Source organism: Dromaius novaehollandiae, chromosome 2 (assembly GCF_036370855.1).
Source record: "Dromaius novaehollandiae isolate bDroNov1 chromosome 2, bDroNov1.hap1, whole genome shotgun sequence".
NCBI lineage: Eukaryota > Metazoa > Chordata > Aves > Casuariiformes > Dromaiidae > Dromaius > Dromaius novaehollandiae.
Window position 1 is genome coordinate 86,475,400 of NC_088099.1, and position 21,832 is coordinate 86,497,231.

The window sequence follows — 21,832 nt, forward strand, 5'->3', positions numbered from 1 at the left end:
TTCCTTTCTGTCAGTTTTATCTTAGAGCTTGCTCTAATTCTGTTTTGTCATTTTCAACACTTTTCAGTGTTTTGATTCCAAGGTTAATGGATTTAGATAAAATGTGCTTTAAATGAAGGAAAGATTTTCACCAGTGTATTTTTTGGCAGAAGCATGCTTTAGAGAAGGAGTATTTCTGGTCAGGAACGGAGGCAATTTCTCCCGCGCTACTCAGCATGCCGCTGGCAGGACGAGACACAGAATCCTGGTCCCCTGGGGCTGCACCTGGAGTTCTGCCCAGCAAAATTCATGGCTGTTTTTTTTTATAAATAACAGTCACAAAAAGAAGGGCCAGGAAAATGCCTTCATCATAAAGCAATAAGCAAGATGTATTCAAATGCTTCCAGTGATTGTTGAGCCATCGATTCACAGTCATCCCTCAAAACACTGAGCATGAAGAGTGGCGACTATGTTCGCTCCTGTAGCGCGTATCTGTGTGGCAGCGGTGTTAGGCAAAGGAGCTGCTTAATGAGTAAAGCTTGTCCTGGCTTTAATGCAGCTTAAGAGCAGCCGCTTTAAGTTGCATTACTGGCCTATGGATGTCACTAAAGATGCTGCCTCCCCTTCAGAATGGATCTTTTCTGTGGCCTTTAGCAAATCATTGAATCTACTTAAATAGAATGGAAATATTCTGATTTGGAAAGTGCCTGTATAGGGTATGCCAGCAAGTTACAAGCTGTCTGCTGTTAACTCCTAATCCAAAAGAAGTCATAAGCATTTTAAATGACATATTACACTATTTGTAGTGTTTTCTAAAGGGCTGCTTAGCCAGGTGCAACTTTGATCTCACAGGGGCAGGAGCCACAGCTGCAAATGGATGAAAATCTGGAATTTTGTCATGCCAGTGAGAGAGGATCAGCAGATGGGAAATTTAACAGGAAATCTCAGTGCCATTATGAATGTCCTCTTCTGCAATTTCAAGTGAAAACAAAAGCTTAAATGCTGAAAATTATGACACATTAACCAATTATTGTGAATTGCAGATAGCTCAGCTATACCTGAGCTTCTGAAAATTATAGATCGCAAACTTAACAAAGTGCTGTGACAGTCCTTTGCTGAAGGGAAAAGTGTACAAAATCTCTTGCAATGGTTTCCAAAGGCATTAGGAAGAGAGAGTTAATGCACAGAAGCTTGTTGATGCACTCTGTTCAGAATAACACAATCTACTGCTTCTGCTGTCAGCTGTTTAGTAATAAAAATTAGCCAGCAAATATTGATGTTCTGTCCTCAGAGCAAAAGAGTTACCCACAAACTTACAGATGTTGTATTAGATTAGCTGAATCACTGGAATGTTTTCAATAAACTCTTTTTTGTGTGTAAGGCTATAGATGATTCATGTGGAAGGAACTATTATAAATGGTCTGTATTTGAATTGAGAATAATCTGGCATTTTGAGGAATGATGAGCAAATGTTTCACTTACTGATAGCTTCCTCAAGCTTATGGAGGGGGTGGGCAAATTTGATCATCGTCAAAAATCATATGTTAACATGTACTGATAGATGATGAAATTCACCCTACTGATGGGAAGACAGACAATAGAGTTCAGCATCTAGTCCTAAGCCCTTCCCTTTGCATAAAGCTTTTGCATGCTTGCATACAAATATTTCAGGGCAGATGGAATTATATGGAGGTATATCAGGAAAGCTTTCTGACTTCATACCTAATAGGACAGTCACACAGGTAAATGCTCTCAGCTTTTATTATGCATGTGAAAATAATAGCATATTTTTATATCAGCTGCAGTAATACGGTATTTTTTAAATGGTAACTCTTTAGATAAGATTTAGCTTCCTGTATTAGTATCTCTACGCGATAGTAACACTGAGGGTGCTGACTACTGCCTTTATCATTTGCCAAAGAGATGAGATGAGGATACCTACCCAAAAATTTCTTGTGTGTCTTTGAGGATTGTTCTGACTTGGTCTGACAACATCCAAGTTTGCTGATGCTAACTCAGTGTATATATGTTATGTAGGTGAAATACTGCAAAATAAATGTTTCCTAGACTTAGAACTATATCACTTGAGAAACAGTGTCTTGAGCACTGACCTAGGAATCAGAAGGCCAGGTATGGTTTCCTTATTGTGCCGCAGACTTCCCATGACGGGGCAGACTTTGAATGTCTGGTATCTAAAGCTGAATGTCAGAGGTGATGGGATTTCCAGAAGTACCAGGTCTTAATTCAGGCTTAACTTATACAAAACCAACTCTGAAGGCACAAGCTGTGAACCGAGCTGAGGGAGGATCTAACTCCAGCTCTAGAATAGATTCCTCAGTGGCTTGAACCTAGCCTCTCTTTTCCATGAACAGCACATCTATAAAATGGGGATAATAGCACACCTCTACTTCGGAGCAGTGTTATAAGATAAATACGTTGTAAATTCTGAAGGAATCCTAAAGAAATAAGCTTGTAAGTAGGAGATAAAAAAGTACAGTATCTAGAATCTGGTATCTTCATCTAACACAGTTGGAATATGGTACATTTATTTTATTTTGGATAGTCAGTGTTCCTGGAACAATATAGAGAAAGAAATTGAAATAATGCAACTTCCTACTTGACTCATCAGCCTCCCCAAGCCAATAGGGTAATTTTGCATTGAATTTCTTCTATCACCTTCATATTCAAATTACAGAAACTAGATACTTATCTTGGGATAAAACTAGAAAATGAATAATCCAGGTTAGCATTGCAGATGGCATCAAAGCTGCTTAAAACATATGGTCGAGATACAAAAAGACAAAGTCATGTTGAGCCATCAGAAGCTATAAGAAACCCAATATTTAAAAATACCATTCACTATTGTGACATGTCTAAATAAATGCAGTATTGTATTTTTTATAGAGCTTTTAATTGACTGTGTCTTTTTAAAATATACTTCTCAGAACTGTTCCCAGTGAAACAACAAGGAATACTAATACAAGCAAAATAATATTCCGGTCTAATGCAGTCCCTTTTTGTGTCAGTAGCACTTACACTCTGCCACTAACTCCTATTAGCAAGGTAAATACTGGTGTACCAGTCACAAATGTGTGCCATGACAGTGGAGAAACATTAGTATAAGTTACAGATCTCAGGAAAACCTTTGCCAGGATCAGCCCTGCACTGAAGTTAAGAAACATGATGTATCTATCTTACTGCCTCACATCATTGTACATTTAGATCATTGATGGATGTAGAAACCTGTGGCAACTGGTGATAGCCGACATATGAACTCAGCATTTTGTGCCAGATAGCATGTATGCACGCATGCACAGAAGCGTATGTACAAGGGTTGCTTGAAAATATTGTGTCAAAACTGATTCCTCAGTAACCGATTAAGTTTTAAATTCACATGATATTTTTATAAAGTATTACTATTTTCCACAGAATGTTTATAATGAAAAACGTACAGTATGTAAAAAAAGACAAGGCTTTATTAAGGTGCCAAATTAATGCTGCCATCCCAAAGTAACAAGTCTCCGAGCAGTTTATGCCAACAACAGGCTCCTCACAGAGGCCAGGAGGCCACTGCTGAACAATGGCTATAGAAGGAAATGTAACAGGCCTAAAACGAATGGCTGCTTGTTAAACAGTTCCCCTGTAGTTCTAAACCTATTCTCAAATTACCTCAGCTTCGTTTCATCCCAAAAGCAGAACACCCAGAATCGCTGCTTCATTAATGGCTGAATATTCCTGAGGTTGCTATTAATACCAGATCCCTTTACAACTCTTGTATTTCTGCAGTCAGCTTCGCAATTTAATCAGAGATATAGTAGTGCCTTTACCAGTTAGTAGAAATTCCCAGTTTAGTTTCTCTAGACTATTCATTTTTTTACTTAATAGCCTTTCTTCGTTTTTCTAACATGAACAGTCTCGGTCCTTTGGCTGTCTTTGTATAAGACATTCTCCAAGCTCTTCATTTTTTGGTATGGTTCATCTCATGGCTTATATCTTAATACTTTATTTCCCCCGTTGCCCATAACTGCCCTTTGAGAAGTGGTTGACAAAGCTGTCAATGTTCATTTAGGAAAACTGCATTTTTGTTATATAGAAATTCTTCCTTCAGTAAAATAATTTTCTTATCAGCTCTATTCTGTATACATCAATAAATACAGTAGTAAAAAGGAGGGGAAAAAAACACCAAAGGAAGGGACAAAGTCTCAAAAGACAGCCAATTTGTTCAGCATATGGATGAGAAATAAAAACCAGGAAATGCTTTTGACTAGGAAGAGTCAGTAGCATATAAGCCTATTTTATGTACTTTAAATCCTTAATTTTGTGGAAAAGCAAGGTGAGTAAAAATGTTATACAGTGTTTTGAATATCAGCTGGTTCTGGGAACTCAGGAATGTAGAAGGTAATGTTGAAAATGAGGGCTTGGTCAAATGTGGGAAACATTTGCAAGTGCAAACATAAAACAAACGTGGGAAACAGACTGCAGGGACTCTGCAGTTACTCTGGAGTTTAGATGTTCTGTATCCAAACTTCTACAGCTGGAGGAGGATCAGATGGATCCTCCTGCACATCCAAGCACAATAATGCACCTGCCAGAAAAGGAGCAGCAAAGGAGGAAACAGGTGATGTGACATTGTTTTAACAGCAGTGTGAGAAGTGACTATTGTGGCTGTGTTTTGACCTATCAAAGCTTTTTCTTTTCCTGGCTTGAAAATTTTCTTTTTTCTACTGCACAAGAACTACATTCAGACTCCATGAATGTGAGTACAACATCCAAAGGATGTACTCCAGCCTTAAGGATAATTGGTTGTTCAATTTACGTGCACTAGCCAAAGGCTGGAAAGGTTATTCTGTTCTCTAAAATTGCATAATTTGCCTATGACAATATACCTAAGGAAACAGTCTGCAATCATTATCGAAGATCAATAGGCATCAGCACTTCAGCTTCCAAACCGTAAGATGTCATGCCATTTGGGCCTTTATTACCACTATTTATCTTATTTATTATCTGGAACAATTTTATTTAAAACCAAGACTCTGAATGAGACATTATCACTTTGGAATGACATTTTTCTCAGAAAGCACATTTCTAAAAAAGGTCAGGTGGATAGAATCACATAGTATTTGGCGTTCTTCCTTACACGACTTACATAAAAAATAATTAGAAAGGACAGCTCCGGATTGTTAGGAAATAGCTCCATCGCAGACGCAATCGATTCAAGTGCGTGGTTGAAAATAATAAAACAACACAGAGTTGATAAATCTTTTTGTCTCTGCCTTATTCTATACTTTTATTATTCTCATTCTTTTCATGGAATTTTAAAACCAGAGAGGACTATTATGATAATCTCATCCAACGGGGCATAGAATTTCATTAAGGAATTCCTGCCTCAGACCCATAATTTCTGGTTGAGCAAGAGTAGGTACCATTTAGGAAGACACTTAATCTTGATTCAAAGATTTCAAATGATGGAATATCCCCCATATTCATGGTAAATTATTCCAGCTGTTAGTCATTCACATTTTCTATAGCTTATTCCTCATTTGAACTTGTCTAGTTTCACTTCCACTTACTGTACTTTGTTGTGCTTTTCCCTGCTTAATTTCCAAACTTTTTATTATCTTAAAATTTTAAGTTCTAACAGGTGATGGGAGCACTGTTCTTAAGCATTTGTTGGGTAAGATGGATAGCTTGAGGTTTTTTCGTGTAAGGCAAATTTTCCAGGCAATTAATTGGAACTCTTGGGACTTTTTTCTACAATATTCTGGAAAACAGCCTTGTTTTGAATAGTATTACAGCAACTGTCTGTAAATCAAGCCCCAGATTTTGGTGGATGCATTTTAAAAATTTGATCATAAATGTCTCAGAAAAATATTTGTGACATTTCTGTATAGTCAGTTCCAAGAAAGAGAACAAATATTCCTAGCTATATATTCTCGGTAGCTGCCATAGTAAGATTTTGAAGCCACAATAAGGATCTTATACTTTTCATTTATATTGCTGAAAATACCTGTAATAGCTCATTTACTTTAAATCTGTCTTAAGAATAGCAAAGAGAGTAACTTCTTAGTAAATAGGCTGTACTCACCATGATCGAAAGGAAAAAGATACTTATCTATTATAAAGAAACATAACTGTATGGACTTTTGTCAATCTGTATTGATTTACATGAGCCCATGGTATGACCCTGAACTTTTCTTCTCAATAATAAGGTATTTTTATTCAAACTGACTCTTTTTAAAGCTGCTGGATTCTCTTGTATTTATTTAACAGTAGAAAACACACAGTTCTAAATAGAATTTTAACTTAAAATAAGTGATGATCTGTTTCATAGAGCTCTAAACTATTAAACACTTTTACTATTCTCATTTTTAAAATTAAAATCACTCCCCACATCACAGCTAATTAAATGCATATCATCTGGAGATACAGCTATGTAATTCATCTGAAGAGAGCAATAAGTAAAATGTAACTAAAAGTAACCCAGAACACTGACAATAAATTAAATTAGGAAAAGGCTTGAATATGACATGTATTTCCACAAAAATTGACTTCTCTATATACACACATATTATTAGAAAACTTAGAATAGTGAAATATAGCAGCGTTCCAAACTTGCCAAGAATCATTTGTCATCCTTGGTTAGCTGATGATGTGAGATGATTCTCTTTGTTACGTCCTCTAAAGTGTTTTACCTTGTTCTCAGAACGGTCTTGGATTCTACAGGATGGCTTATAGCTACCTGTCCGCTGAAAGGCTTACAGGTTCACAGGCAGCTGTGAAAAATGTATCTCAGGATTTCCCCTTTTGAACTCTTAACAAATATTTTAATGTTTTACATAAAGTGTGCATGGTGCATGTATGCATACAACATATGTGTACATATTTTATGTACATGTACACCCCTACAACAAATGAGAGATACAGGAGGCCATATTAGGTTCCCTGGGCACAGGGCTCACACCAAACAACTTGCTACATGAGGAGTCACCCAATATAGCTAATTAAAAATGCTGTTCAGAGGGAATATTTTAAGATCCACCCCCTCTGGAGTTCAGGCTTTGAACTGGAGGATCCTACCTTGACCTGGAATTCAAAGCCCTGAATCATCTCTTGTGAGTGGGTGTGTAACTTATTATTTTCAAAATCTGAGGCAGAACAACTTTTAAAGCATATATCTAGAATATGTAGTCATGCTGCATTTTGCTAGAAAATAGCAAAAGAGTATTTTGGCAGTACAGTGGTTGTGTGCAGACTCATTCAGGATGTGAGACACTATTAGGAAAGTAGGAGATATGAGGTTAAATCTTCCTGATGAGGAAGAAGGCGCCAAACTCTCAGCTCCCCTAACCAGGTGGAGTCTTGAATGAGAAGGTTATTGCACAAAGGGGACAATCCTCGTCCTCTCTGAACTCTACCGTCATCTTGTCTGCAGTCTGATCCTGAAGGTCTGTGCCTTGAATTAGGTGAAGGAGGAGCTAAGTGAAGGAATGAGGATATTCATTAAGTTAAGACATGAAAATGATAATAAGTTGATCAGGGATGATCAGCCTGAGGCAGATCTGAACATGAGCAGAAGCACGAATGTAGGTGTCTGGGAAAGTTTCTTGGTTAGGATTGTAAGTACTAGTTTCCTAGTAGTATATAGTGAATATATATATTTGTGTGTGTGTGTGTGTGTGTGTGTGTGTGTGCGCGCGCGTGTGTGTGTATACATCTATCTCTCTCCCCACATATATTTTAGCATGAAAGGAGCAAAATAATGTTTTTAAAATTTATTTTATATTTTATTATACACTCATGTTTTATCTTGTACTTGCAGAATGACAGTCAACATATAGCATTAGCAATTAACAAACCAAGCTATCATTTATAAAAAATGGTCAAGTTACAATGTTATCTGAGAAAAATCTGATACTAACCATCATGCTAATTAAAATATCAATTCAAAACTGATTTCCAAATTGCATATATGACAAAGTTAAAACAAGAAATTAAAATCTTAATTTATTTTAAGATTTTAGATTTTTTCATCTGAAATTTAGATTTTTCTCTCCTTAGCTGTTACAAAACAACAGCAACATTTCTCTATTTCCCTTGGACTAAGAATTCTAGATTTCAATCAGCTCCAATTTTTTTCCTTTTTTCTTTTCTGAAGCTTTGATAACCTTATGTCATGCATTTACTGCATGTCCAGAACAAATTCAAAGTTCAACTAAGTCAATAAAATTTTATAAATAGTGGAGAACAACGAGCTGGCAGATACAGTGACTGTTACATGTGTTACCTCTGATAATTTATTGGCACAGCCCCACATTTCATCTCTGTGGAGCAACAGTGCCTCCTGGTGCTCAACTCACAGTAAACTTCAGGCAACTATTTTTTCAAAAAAATGCTAGAACCCATTTCGCTTGATGTATATGAAAGTACTATCATATCAAATCTAAGTCTCTTGCATAAATTGTTGCTTTGGATAGTATTTTTATTCAAAATGCATATCAACTACTTTAGCTATTTGGAATTAAGTATATAAAGTACTTGCATACTTTGGAAGTAAACTACTTCTTTTGATAAAACTACTAATAAAAGCAAACTCCCTGAACCTTTGGTTTCCCTGCTCCATGACTGTGGCCCAAACCTTTTCCTCCTCCTGGTCAATGCTGTGTTTGATTAGGTGAATTTCAGAAGAAGCTTAGTTGTGCTGAGCCTTTTAATATTTTTCATGTGCATTCACTTTGTGCACTGCTTGCAGTTAATGGGAAATTTCAATCCCTTGTGAAAGCAATGCTTTCTAAATCATTCTTAGTCCTTCCATTTCGTTTTCTTCACTGCATGCACAAAAAGGAGAAGAGAGTAAAATCTTCCTATCTTCAAATTCAATTTCAGACACTTTGCTTGATGAAATGTACATTTGCATCAACATTTGACACTGGGGATGGTATCTCAATTTGCATTATATAACTTGACAGCAGAGCTTTATAACCTTACATTCTGTTCATTGAACAATAGCTGCTGCAAGTTATTAAAGTAATTTTCTGTTCATATTTATCTTAAATTGTAAACAAAATAAGGTTCTAAGCCAGACATGTGGAGATTCAGTAGTGTAAAAATACTGTGAAGTAGGTACTATTATTTGTCAATACATCCAAAAAGCAAAATGCAGAGTAGAATGAACTTAGAAAATTTTTCCTCTATGTCAGGGTTATAGACTGAAATGAAGTTATATTTAAACAATAAGTTCTTTTGCTGCGCAAGAAGAATATCCCAATAAAGTACCTGAAAGCATATATGAAGGTGGGGAGAATACACAGCTTTTCATATCCCAGCTGCTATGCAGAATATCAGACAGAATATATAAAGAAGGATGTGCCCCTTTAGAAATACAGGTAAGCATAGATCTTTGCCATCCGTGGTTAGGTAAAGTGGTTAGAGGGTTGAGCTCATTATCTGGAGGTTGTATTATTAATGTGTGCTTTCATTTTTCCTTTTTTTATTTTTCAGTGAATAGATACATCTACAAAGATATAGTACCCAGTTCTACAACTTCAAGGGGATGGGAACATACTTCTATCAGAAGCCTCAAAGAGAAGAGTGAGTGACATGTAACCAAATCTTTCATAGCTTAATTCAGGTTTGTTGAATTCACTCACTAGATGGTATTATCAAGGCATAGGAATATTATACTTTCTTAACTTGTTGAATAGGTGGTGCTTGTATTTGTTCTAAGAGATATTATGTAGTGAAAGACTTTTAGTCTCAACATGCATACATATGTTTGTACTTCTTATAGACAGACATAGGGACTTTTCAAGCCTTTTGAGTCATTTTAGTTTTTATGTTTTATCTCACTGAAGCTGCTTTTCCCACTATATCTGAGTTTACTGTAAGTTGGTTTTTCATATACATCCTTGGATAAATTCCTGAAAGGTTAATGAACATATTGAACTAAAAGTGAAGCTTTGCACAGACTAATGAATGTATGGATGACATAATAACTTGGCTTTATTTGACTTTCAGACCTCCAGTAGCTTGAGATAGTCCTATACCACAACTCTGGCACATTTTGCACAGCAGCTCCACACAGAAAAATCAAACCTAGATCTACATCCATATCCTGGAAAGCACTAATTTCGGGATGCTCAGATCAGAAGCTTTTGTTTTGGTATCGGTCTTGTTTCTAACAGGATTGAGATAATAAAGACGCAGTGTCATTACCAGTATCCTTATATGGGACTTTCCATTTACAAATTTTGAGGTGCTTTGTGAGGAAGGAAGGTGTCAATGTTTCCAGGTTTCAGTTCAAACAAATTCTGCTCTGAAAAGAAAGCCCTGTAATGTCGTTGGCAACACAACTTCTGTATCACTCTTTTCCCCCTTGCTTGCATCAGAGTTTATTCTTTTTTTTCTTTTCAGGTGAAGTGCAGCCCCTGTGATGTGAAGTGATGTGAAATGACTGTGGCCAAGATCACACAACTTGGTGATGGAGCAGAGAAGGTTATGCCATCTCCAGATTCTTCATCTCATCCCATATCCGCTAAAAGTAAACTTTGCAAACAGAATAGGTTTACTGTAGTAAGAAACATTTAGCTGTTTTTGAGGCAGAAAAGTGAAATAAGAGTCCTTTTCATTGAAATGTATCAGCTGTTAAATGACTCCCAGAGGAGGCTTGTGATGTTTTTTGTTCACTCCTCAGCAGTATCTTGTTACATGAAAGGAATACTAAGAATGACTTGGTGAATTTTCCTAACCATTTCCTTTCCATTGCTTGCTGTAGAATGATTCCCAAAATTTCTAATTTAGGAATTAGGATACATATTAGTTTACATATTAGTTTACAGATGGAGTAAGCCAGATTGTCACAAAAAGGGCAGAATAAGACAGCTTTCAATTGCACATAAGACTGGCCTGTTTCTGCCGTGACTATTAGGAAACCACTTGATAGTACTAGTCATAGAGAAGCTGAAAACTGTTGCTGCACATCAGATAGGCATCACCTGACATTTTGTTTTCATTAATTTTAGTTGCAGAGAGGTAAAAAATAAAGCTCACCACATTAGAGAAACGGTTCTGTACCTTGACTGTAACTCACAGAGCATTCAAGTTCCCAAACAGGAATACTACTTAAAAGTTTAGACAGCCTTGTAGAAAATGTGACTGACTTGCAAAGACATCTAAAATCAACAGTGCTCAAGTGAATGGATTTACCATGGATTTATCTATCAGTGTATGTACATAAAACCAGGACTGTTTCCTTTAATTTGGGAAAGCTGACAAACAACTTCTATTGATTGTGCTCTACATTCAGCTGTATGTGCCACCAGTGTACAAACCAGGTGACTTTCACTTAAATTTATTTGCAGTGCAGAAGAGTGAGTGAGTATAAATAAACAACATGCAAGGGACATCTGTAATTATCAAAAGAGAAAGAAACACAGAAGAAAAAGAAAGACATGTTCGAAATTATTCTGATGAACACGCAGGATATTGTAAGCATTCTGTCAGTATTTCTTTCTATCACTTGTCCAGAAGAAGTCAGTGCCAAAGCCCTGAAAACAAATGCAGTCACAGACCTAGTGCTACTATAGAGGAAATTATAGTAACAGTGCAGCTACTGAGCAGCTGACATTTTAAGAATTCAGTTTTCTCTTCAGTACATATGATGTTCATCTATCTGGACCAGAAAAAAAAAAGGCAATGATAAGCTAAGCCATTGCTTGTAGATGGCCTGAGAGAAGAGAGAGCAACAATTTCTCATCCATTTCTCAGGTTCTGTGACATTGTGAGCCTGAGCTGTATTACATTTTTGTACACGCCAGCTATTACATTTTTTGTACAGGCCAGATTTTCAATAAAAACCTCAACACCTTCAAAGGTCTCTCTGTCTTTGAAACACTGGTGTAAGTGGCCAAGTGTCTTTGAAAAATGTCTGGCCAAAAGCATTTTACTGGGAATGGCTGAGACATGAGCGCATCTGCCAATAAGTGCAGAAGCTGTTCTTTTGAAAACTTGTTGTTTTGCAGACCTTTAAGTTCACCTAAAATTCATCTAAAATGGCTATGGAGATTACTGATGCAAGCTATCTTACATCTGATCGAACTAGAGGAGGGGTAGAGCAAACGTGTGATTCTATCAGATAAAAATATCCCATATGAGACACAAAGAATGTATTATGGCATCCAGGTTTACCTTTTATGACCATATACCTACTCAGGTCAAGGTAAGAGGAATAGGGGCTCTGAGTAAGGGCATAATCGCTCTCTAGCTCCTAGGTACTTAATCTGAAAATTAAATCCTCTATCAATGTACATTAACATACATACTGTGGTTGTGGTCAATCCATGCTAGTTTATCTTAGCTGAATGACTGGTGTGAAATTTTTTTAGGACAATGTGATTTGCAACGTTTCAACAAGTTTAATTGGATCTAAAATTCCATTTGTTCATGCTATCTGTAACCTTTAAACAATCAATGGCTATACAATTTGGGTAATGAGTCTTTAAAATTAGAATTATTGAAAAGGCTTGTATGTAGTGATAAACACAGTAAGGTAATATTGATTGGCCAGTGGAAGACATGGATTTGAACTATAAACAGGTATTATTCTAAAAGAAGGGTACTACTGCACTTCTTTCAGCCACTCTTTTCCTGAGTCACCTGTAAGCAGATTGATGGTATTTATTTCTTTATAATTCTAAAAGAGTTTTAATAGCATGAACAGATTTATGGCTGAAGAAACATGAAAGTCTGATAAACATCATGCAAAATGAATTGAAGGCATAAATTTCCACAGGTTTTTTGCACTGAATAGGTTGTGAATGCTTATGATTTACTGAACAAAGATGCTTACCATATAAATGTCTTTGTTTATAATAACTGTGCTTGCAAATGAGCTTTTTTAATCTAAAATAAGTCAGATATATTCTTTTTCATCTAGATATTATTTTCCCTCCTTACTTCAGCCACACAAGAAATTTCATACTGAAATTTGTGAAGCATGTACAACATGTATGCCTAAACAAATGATCTGTGTTGGGATTATTCCAAAAGACAGCAGATTTGAGGATTACTAGAAGTATTCCAATTTCCATTAGGGCAATAGAATAGTATTCTGTCTAATCTACATTTAATATAGTGTTATTATATGTAATGGCACAACAACATAAAGCTAAGAACCACCCAAACCAGGACTACAGCCACTACAAGTGCTGTTTAAACATAGAAGACTGTGATCCTAACATCAACGGACTTTTAATCTAAACAGAGGTGACAGATAAAGACACAGAGTGAATAATGTTGCAGCAGAAAATGGGTTGCTATATTCTTTGCCTAACTTTAATTGGTAGGTAAGCAATGGAATGGAAGAAAAGTTACAGCAAGAAGAGGATTACACATAAGGGAGGAAGCTATGAAAAGCGAATACATGGAGGGAAAGCTGAACAAACAGCTACTTTGCACAGGTTAAAGAAAATCCAGTAAAACTTAAGTTCTGTGAAAAGAAGTTCAAAAGTCCCTGACAGACATAAAATGGCAAAGTAGTCTTTGCTTTCACTGTTGTCGTTCATCCCTCTTCTCATCAGCATGGATCTGTATTGCGAATTCTGTACTTACTCTGCATGCAAATCTCTTATCGATGTCAGTGGAAATGTCAAGCATGAAATGTGTTTAGCATACACAATAGAACTGTACTGAGAGGAAAATTTTGCTCCAGTTTTGTGTTCAGTTATAAGTCTTTATGCAGCTCTGACCTTAGGAAAACACGTGAGGCTGAATGCTTGCAATGAAGTTTGAGTTACATCTTCTAAGGGGCTGATTGTCATCCGAAAGAGACTTTATACTTGTGTAATTCTAGTAAATTCAGTGCAATTACACCCAATGGACATATTTCTGAGAGGAAGTTTTAGTCCTCACAGTCTGTGGTTTGGCAGACATGAGATTTTAAAAAGTTAAAAAAGAGAGAGAGAGAGAGAGAGAGAGAGAAAGAGAGAGAGAACAGGTCCTCTATTTTTTACTTGTCTCAGTAGGAGCTGGATACTTCACAAAATCCAGAAATTAGATGTTAAATATCTAAACAACAGCTGACCTTTTTGGAAAATGAGGTTACTTATTTAACATACATGAAACCTATTGGTTGCTGATCTGTTTTGATCTTAGCTCAAAGTTTAAGAAACTACAGTAATAATACCTGTCAGCTTTACATTTTTCCTTCTTTACACATCCATTTCTAAAAGATCATACAGCTTTTGTATTTTTTCCCCCTTTGGTGTATGCTGAATATACATTACTGTAATGCAGTATAATTTCATTACAATCCTGCAAATTTGTATGTGTCCACAGTAGGACATTCCATTCTGTTGCATTTGTAAAGCAGAATGATTTATTTTTTAAAAGTTCTCCCTCACCTAGGTTTCTGGAAAATGTAGCGAGTTTGTTTACTGCTGAACTGGTCAGAGGACATTACTGATTCCAAGTTTTAAAGTTTGTATGCAGCAGGACATTGTATGGGAGGGGTTGAAGGGTCAAAAAGAAGATACAGTAAAAAGGAAGAGAGGACATTACTCTTTTATGTTGTTTGATGACATGATTTTTCTCATAGGGCTTAGAATCTTCATACAAAACTATTTCAAGTAGAGCTGCAAACACAATAGTCTCAGTTTTATTGTTTATATGCACCTACCACCCATACACATGCATCTGTACACAAACAGTGCAAAGGATGACATCAAAAATAAAAGCAGAAAATTGAAAGAGATAGTAGGGAATCTAGAGGACTTGCATTTTCTTAATGTGTATTTTGTGTTTCTAATTTGAGAGCATCCTCACACAAAAGAAGTGAGTGCTCTTAAAAAATCTCACCTATATGTGCAGTATGTGCCAAACAATAAACAATGCTATTTGTGCTCTGGTAGGTATTGGCAGTAGTTGGGCATTCTAAAGTGAGACACAAGATTTCTCTCTTTTATAAGCAGAATAAACAACATATGCTAGAAACACAGGGGACAAAGAAATCCTTAGGATAGGAACTAAAGATGGCCAAATACCTCCCAAGAGAATGAAGAAGATCCATCTTTGATGAATCACAGTGGTTCACAAGCTTTAAATAAAACTCTTGAGAGCTGCTTCTCTGTTCACACTGGAGGACACAAAGAGGACTGGGTAGGGCAGGAGGAAAAATAAAATGTAGCCAGGAAGTCAGGATGGGCCAGGGCAGGGGCCTCCCCTGGCACTCGGCACCCATCTCGCAGCCCCGTGCCTCAGCCTCAGCTCTGTTCCGGTGGCGCCCACCATCTCGCCATCCCAAACCGATCTGGCACCACCTCGCCGCCACCTGGCCCTGACGAAAAAAAGCCCAATAATTTCATTAATACCTACCATAAAAAATCTATGCTGTTGTTCTTTCGAAACCTGTAGTTTTCATTGCTTATGAGTTTTCAAGTAACTTCAGGTTTATCCTCAAAAATGCCTCTGAATTTCCACATTTGTTGCCTGAATGCTACCAGAAATAATTATTCCTCTGAACGCTTTCTTCGTAAATGCCATTACTAGCATTTGGCATTCATACTTTATTACTTTCCTGCTTCAAAAGCTTGAGTCATCCAGTCAGGGACTAGAAGCTATTCTTGGAGATGTAGGTGATCAATCATACATGACTCCAGGAAGCCAAGGCATACTAACATCTGAATCAAAGTAAACTGTTAATCCTACTATGTTATGCACTGACACAGAAATTTGAATTTCAGAGACAAAATCGTATATTGCCTTTTGAATATTTGCTAAAATGCTACTCAACATTCAAGGTTTGGTGTGTTTTATGATTGCAGTTTTGCCATGGAAACCACCTGTTTCCATGGAACTGCTTGCCAGAATCCGGTCTTTCATTTAAATAAAAAATGTTGATATTTATTACCCACGGATATCTAGATACCTAGAGACTACATCTGTGATTACATTTTTTTTTTTCTTGAGCAATACAGATACAGATAGCAAGAGATAGCTCTTCTATGGCTGGAAAGTCCGTCATCCAAAAGCTAATAGCATATAAGCCAATGCAGTGCTCTCTTCATTCTGCAAACAGCCTGAAACAACGGCTCTGGAAGGTATAATGCCACCTATATGTGCAGTATGTGCCAAACAATAAACAATGCTATTTGTGCTCTGGTAGGTATTGGCAGTAGTTGGGCATTCTAAAGTGAGACACAAGATTTCTCTCTTTTATAAGCAGAATAAACAACATGTGCTAGAAACACAGGGGACAAAGAAATCCTCTTTGATATATTAATGATATATTAACTGTGAAACAGAAAGATTTAATTGAGAAAAGTATAAACATTTCACTACTATGCAGCTATGATCACAAAGTCAAAGCGCTAACTCAGACCCTAGTTACTCTCATGTTACTAGATGCAGACAAATTTACCACAGGCTGTTGTCCAAATGCAAAAAGCTCCAGTTTAATGGCAAAGAAGAGGGCACTTTAACAGTTTGTACATGATTGTGCAGCACATTAAAATGTATGGAAAGCATTAACTAAGTTGAAATTAACACAGTTCAATAACATAGGAATGTAATTTTTATTTATTTTTGTACCTAAAATAAATCCTTGAGGGTGGGGGTTGTGTTAATTTGCAATGCCAACCACTTTTTCTTATACAGAGGTGCTCCTCAATAAATTCGCCTTTATTTTAAGAAATACTGAGGACTCAGAATAGAGTAAAACCGACAGGGATGAAGAGTTGAGGTTCCTTCTCTCCTTCACACCCCTCTCTCAGTAAAAATCATATAATGGGGCAAGAAAAGCTTCAGGGATTCAGCCCTGGCAGGGACACAGAGCCCAGACATCAGGGTGCTGGGCCTCACAGGACCAGACACAGAGAAGGAATACTTCATCTCCAGACCTTGGATGGACTGGGCAATGTGAACTAAAGAGAAATTATTCTGTCATAGATGAATGTGGACTCATGGGGATGGAAGGGTCACTTCATACAAAATGTCCTTGACTGCAGCATGAATTGAGAGTGTGTAAGATTAAGACTTAATGGCTTGTGTTCAGTCTAAATGAGGCTCAGGCAGCTTCTTGGTTCATTTGAAAGTCTGAGTTTTACATTAATTGGTTGAAACAGTAACTGGGTGTAGGCAGCAGAATTAATTTCCCTCCCATCCTAGCCAATCTCTTAGTCAGTGGGGCTTGCTTTCCATTTTTGCAGAAAAGCACAACTCTCAATAGGAAGAACAAGTAGGATGTTGACCCATCACTTCCAAAAATATACAGCTTGGTGCTTAATATAATACCCCAGTTGATGAAAAGTCTTCCATACCCTTAGTGAGTTTTCCAACCACCCTGCTATTATCATCAGGGCTCTGATTGCAAAAATACTTCTTAATGGCCCTGACCAGCCTCACCTGGGACATCCATCCACACCCTCTGCCATTGCGCCCAGGAGCCCTATTTCAGCTCAGACCTGGGCCTTTTATCCCTTTCTAAGCTACCTTGTGAGTGTGTCTGTCTCCAGTCCTGTTTCTGGTCTTGCCTCCTTTTTCTCCCAACTAGACCCCCAGATGGATGCTGGCCCTGGTTCATTGCTTGCTGTGTCTAGGACAGTTGATGGACTCTGTTACCAGCACCTAGCTGTGCCTGCTGTTTTCAGGTATTGTGGGGTGATGTCCTGCTAGTAAGGGCACTGCCTGTGCTGGGGTCACTCTCAGCTTGTCCTCCCCTGTAGAGTAGCTGGCCCTTATCACTCTGTGGCAATTGTAGGACAGGTGGTGCATTTTTTTTTTTTTAAATCAGAAGTGTCTGGGGCACAGTGCATGTACCAAACTTGGCACAGGTCACACTGCTGGAGAAAGGGTAGAAAGAGGGTCTTGTTGGGCTAAGGAATAAAGCACCAAGCTGCTCAGTCTGACAGACACAATGACAGTCATCATGTGTGCTGCCAAAAGGCTAATGAGAAGTTAAGTTGACTCCACACTCAAAGGGCCCATTCAAACAGCATGCTTGGCATGAGCTTAAGTGCCAAAGCCTCTCCTAAGTCCTGCCGGGGATCTGTGTCTCTGCCCAGTGGGCTAACAGTAGCAGTCTATTTGGTGCAGAGCCTATTTCTCGTTACGTTTCTGTCATGATACTGCCTATTCTACTACAGCCCAATGCCAGGGTTTGGAGATGTGCCTCTCCATATTTTTACCAGTACTTTCTAAGCATTTGTTTAGCAGTAGCCAGGAACACTGGTAACCAGCATTTTATGTCTCTGACTACCACCTGACTGTCCAACTGCCCCTTAGTCTGCAAGCAGTCTACCCCGGTTTGGTAATACAAAAAACCAACATTAAGTATTGAAGTCTCTCTTCCACATGGAAAGAGGTCCATGAGTCCAGAGACTGCTGTCAGCTTTGAAGGAAAACTTGTCCTTGTGGGCAGCCATAGAGCTGACCTTCACAGGCACAAAAGACTATGGATTTTTTAACATAATTAACCATAATACAGTAGGTACTTTAAAAACAAACAAGCAAAAAAGCACAGTGCATGCTGCACATAGAGGATTTTTTTTTCACTAGCTTCTATTAGGAATGCAAAGATATCATTGTGCTTACAAGAAACATTTCTTCTGTAGTCTTGCCTTTGTGCCACCTTAAGTGCTAAAACCAGGCATGAGGTAATTTAACCACAAGTCACTAGAAAAAAACATATAATTGATTTTCATTGTAGAATAGTTTCAAAATAAATGTTATGCCCACAGCTTCATGGATGAGACATTTCAGTGTGATGGTTTCCATCTTAATAGCTTAATCAAACTATTTTTAAGTTATATGTCATTTCTTATTCATCCAAACTACTTACTGAGTATAGAATAGCTGTGCAAGTCAGTATGGCTTTTGTGTTTCTGGAGGAAGATGGGAGGCTGGTATGTATTTTTTCAGGACAATTCTTTGCTGTAGAAGTGAAGAGTATTTTTGAATTCTACATATAGGATTTAAACTTCAAAGTCTTTTTTGTTCTTTTTTTTCTCTTTGTCCTACAATAATGGACTATTTTGTATATCTATCTGTACAGGAACAAGCTTCAAAGACCACAGGAAATTATTTTAGCAGTATTTCAGAAGGTGGCCTCCAACAGCAATTTTTATTACTGCAAAGGATGCTATGAAATAGTTCTTTACTTTGTCTCTGTTCTCATGTTGAATTCAGGCTTCTCTCTGTCAGGGGCATATTGTATTACATTTTTACGTCTTTATCCTCTAACCTACTCCTCACTGGTCCCCTCCTCTCTCATAGACTTTGTCATAAAAGTTGCAAGACTTCGGGAGACATTTTTCGAACAAAATTTTATAGTATCTACCATTTTCTATGAGCTTAAGTTCATCGTATCATGAAGAATGGAAAAGATGTGTCATTATTATTTGTACTGAAAGACCTGGATAACCCAAATAAGGTCTGAATGAACTGTGCTAAGTGAAATGTATATCTGTACTACTGAGATTGTTCACAGAAGTAAAATTGAGTGTATGGGAGATACCTGGTTGGTTGAGGCCTTGGGGGGCGGGGGGAGAAGAGTGTTATTGTCTTCATTTGGAAACTGCAACTTGAAAGCCCTGGTTCAGCGAAGTATTTTAGTACAGGCCTACCTTTAAGCAATTTAAAGTTGCTTTAAATTTTGTAAGTGTTAATGGAATTATTCAGTGCCTAGAATTAGGAAGACATTCCCAAATCTAGGAAGTAAATGGCTTTATCACAGTCTCAGAGGAAACCTGTTGCAGCATTAAGAACCGAATTGCTACTTCCTTACTTTGAGTCTAGTATTGTGACCTTAAATTCATTTCTTTCAGAGGCATTTGGATAGCAAAATCTCGGTCTTTTAACATACCTTCTGGTTTCTCAGCTCTAAACCTATAGCAGGTATATAGATTCCAGGAGAAAGATGCATTTCTTCTGTTAGGTGCTGTCCTTCAGCAACTGCACTAGCATTGTTCTATTTTTCTGCTCCTGACTGGGAGCAAGTGATTGCACAAATCTGTTAAAATAGATCTAAAGTAAGCATAATTAATATGGACTGTTTTAAGCATATTGAGACAAAGCAGAAGAACCAAGGAACAGCCACAGGATGTTATTTTATTAAAAAGTCTGAAATATGCTAGTGAATAGAGAGATGATACATGTCGAATTGTATTTTAGTTTATCTGGATGTAGATACACATCTTAATGATGCCATTTCATTTTAACTGAAGGTTTGCTAAATAAAATGGTGCTTTATTGGGTTTGTGCTTTGGGATTCTTTTTGTTTTATGACCTGAAAATAAGAGGCGGAGAGGAACTGAAGAGAACAGAAAGAAGGAGAGAAAAAAAACAAACCAACCCCCCAAACTCTGATCTCCTGTAATGTTGCTCTTGGTGAGAGTTATCCAGATGAGCCTTAATGTATGTACCTCATGCTATTGGGGGGGGGGGGGGGGAAGGGATGGGTATTTAATACAAGTTAACCTTTTAACATGCATCAGTCCTAGGAAGGTGAATTTTTCTCTTCTTGAATGATCAATTCACTTATTCTGGCAATGTAAAGACCACACCTGAACAGTGCATTTTCCAAATGTGAAAGGGCACGTTCTGTGCTGCTTCTTGCTTTGTCAAAGTTTTCACCTGATATATTTTTTTTTTTTTTAGAGAGAATGCTACTTGCTATGCCATGTTGTTGTTTACAATGGAGCTTACTGTATAAATAATATAAGTAAAAATATAATAAAAATTCTGCAAGTGAGCACATCTTTTGTTTCAGACTTTAAATTACTTTTCAAAATGTGTGTATAGTGCATTGTTACAGGATGCATTCACCTCCTCTTTAGTAGCACGTAATAGCTTTTGGTGGTATAAAACATTAATTCTTCCCTTTGAATAGAAAGGATTAAAAACAAATCTGTGTTTAGAAATTGTGGGAAGCTCTGTAATATCTCTCTCAATTAAAAATAACCTCATCCTAAGTATTCTTTTATTGGCTTCACAGATGTTTACTGACAGAAGACTCTTCATTGTTTTGTTTTTGAAAAGGTAGCGATGATAAATGAAGACATAATATCAGTACTGAGGAAAATTTTTTGTCAAAGGACACATCTTTTATTTTTCATATTTTATCAAACCATTAAAACATCAGTTATTAATTTCCTTTGCAAATACAAAACAAAAATCGGTCTTACTCAAAATCTCAGCATCTTACTGTAAAATTTCTGTGCCTCTAATCTCGATTAAGACGGGCACAAAATCCATTTTGGGGATAAAGAATTTCCTTCGGTGTGCCCAAAGGGATTTGGCCAAGCACTGTGTCTTCAATGCCCCCATCACCCCCGGCTAAGCACTACTGCTGAACCGCTCTCTTTCTGTCCTCATTTAGTACCAAGGTCTTGCTGGGACATGGGAACTGCTAGCTCATGCCTCTGGGGAGAGAGATGGTTTCCCATTATGGCCCTGACTATGGTCTCAGAGCAGTCCCTGTAGCCCTGTCACCACTTCCTCATCCCTTGGCATGCTGCCTTCTAGTCCCACAGCTACCTGTGAAGGGGACTCAGGGCTTGGGAAGGGCAGTTTATGTTCAGCATCATGCAGTTAAGAAACAGTTTCTTTATTTCTAATACAGCCATTTCTAATTCCACCAGGCTTGCAGATCAGTGGCAGACTCTCTGTAGCATGCAGGGGGCTCTATACAGAAAAGAATATAGCTGTTTATGATTCTTGTATGGGGGCTTAATATTGGTTCAAGTAAAATTGTTAGATGATGTAAAAGTTGAGGGGTTTCCTTTTTTTACTGGCAAAATCTTGGATCCCTAGTCTTGCAGCAATCAGAGCAGTCTGCAGTGGTAATAATCTACCTGACTAGTGA

At 37.4% G+C, this 21,832-nt stretch overlaps 1 long non-coding RNA gene across 2 annotated transcripts in view; it reads left to right on the plus strand.

Annotated features, from left to right (window-relative positions):
• LOC112989894 (uncharacterized) overlaps positions 1 to 20,724 on the plus strand; it is a 42,193-nt gene extending 21,469 nt beyond the window's left edge. The window contains exons 2-4 of one of the 2 annotated variants that reach the window (XR_010387764.1): positions 9,478 to 9,567; positions 10,390 to 17,618; positions 19,022 to 20,724. This is a non-coding gene — a long non-coding RNA (uncharacterized LOC112989894). Of the gene's footprint in view, positions 1 to 9,477; positions 9,568 to 10,389 lie in introns of both variants that reach the window. The other variant, XR_010387763.1, reaches the window with a different exon arrangement.
• The last annotated feature ends 1,108 nt before the right edge of the window (positions 20,725 to 21,832 follow it).